The following is a 1,219-nucleotide window of genomic DNA, read 5'->3' as shown; positions in this document are numbered from 1 at the left end:
TGTGATGCTGCTTGGCCTGCTGTGTTCATCCAGCTCTACGCCTTGTTATCTCAGATTTTCCAGCATCTGCAGTTCCTACTATCTCTTATGTTTATCGCCCCTAGCTTTGGTCTGCCATGACCGTATTGAATAGCGAAGCAGGCTCAAAAGGGGCTGAATGGCCTGCTCCTATTGTCGCTGTTTCTGTGTCTACCTCTAGATTTGTCCCACTGAATCCTCAAAGACCTCAGGCAGACCATCCCGCAGCCCATTTAGGAGCTCATTCTGCTCAGCCTTTCCTGCTAGGGTATGGTCAAAGGGAAAGCGAGAGGCTTGGGAAGACAGCAGGAGCGCGTCTAATTAAGAACGATCTCTTGTCACAATAGTGTGGTGACACACAAATCCACCTTGGACCTTCCTGAAACTGACGGCCGTGGAAGGCAATGTCAGACAGTACTGTTACAGGTGCCCTGGCTGAGTGAGTTATCCTGTCTGTACACCCTCCTGCAGCTCTTCCTTACTATTCAAACACAAGCCTTGGAAGCAAATAGATGGCAAATACAAGGCGCAGTGTTGACATTCGGCCGGAGTTGCCCAGTGGGGGCAGGACCATGGCGATTGTGGGCGTGCCAGGGGGAGAAGGAGCTGGTCAGATCTATGCTTTACGTTCCATCTGGTTTGAATCCCAGTGTGTGTCTTGCTGCACGGGTTAGCTTTAAATCAGAAGGCGAGGATGGGAACACTAATCATTTCAGACCAAAATGTTAGGTGGTTTTTTTTATTTACATGTATTTACATTTTATTTACAGCAGACAGCACTATGAAGAGTTCACTTGCATAGAATTTTAACTGTAGAGGGCAGGTTTGGCTCATGTGAAATACAACATACCACATTATTGGTTTTGATTGTGATTTTTGAAAGGGCAGGGCAGTGGGACTAATGGTTAGAACGTGCTGGCACAGCAACAATGGGCAGAATTGTCCACAGTTCGCTATTCTGGTTATATCCGATTAAACTCTTATCTCTCCTTTACATTCGCAGTCTCTCCTATCTCTCCTTTACATACCCGATCTCTCCTGTCCCATCTTTACATTCCCGGTCATCCTATCTCTCCTTTATGTTCCTGGTCTCCCCTATCTCTCCTTTACGTTCTCGGTCTCTCCTATCTCTCCTTTACGTTCCCGGTCTCTCCTATCTCTCCTTTACGTTCCCGGTCTCCCCTATCTCTCCTTTACGTTC

At 47.3% G+C, this 1,219-nt stretch overlaps 1 protein-coding gene across 7 annotated transcripts in view; it reads left to right on the top strand.

The window, feature by feature from the left end:
- Positions 1-1,219, top strand: part of LOC109919061 (ral guanine nucleotide dissociation stimulator-like) — a 166,219-nt gene that overhangs the window by 127,907 nt on the left and 37,093 nt on the right. The gene's annotated exons all lie outside the window — the stretch shown is intronic.

Source organism: Rhincodon typus, chromosome 35 (assembly GCF_021869965.1).
Source record: "Rhincodon typus isolate 14 chromosome 35, sRhiTyp1.1, whole genome shotgun sequence".
Lineage (NCBI taxonomy): Eukaryota > Metazoa > Chordata > Chondrichthyes > Orectolobiformes > Rhincodontidae > Rhincodon > Rhincodon typus.
This window is presented reverse-complemented; position numbering and strand designations above follow the sequence as displayed.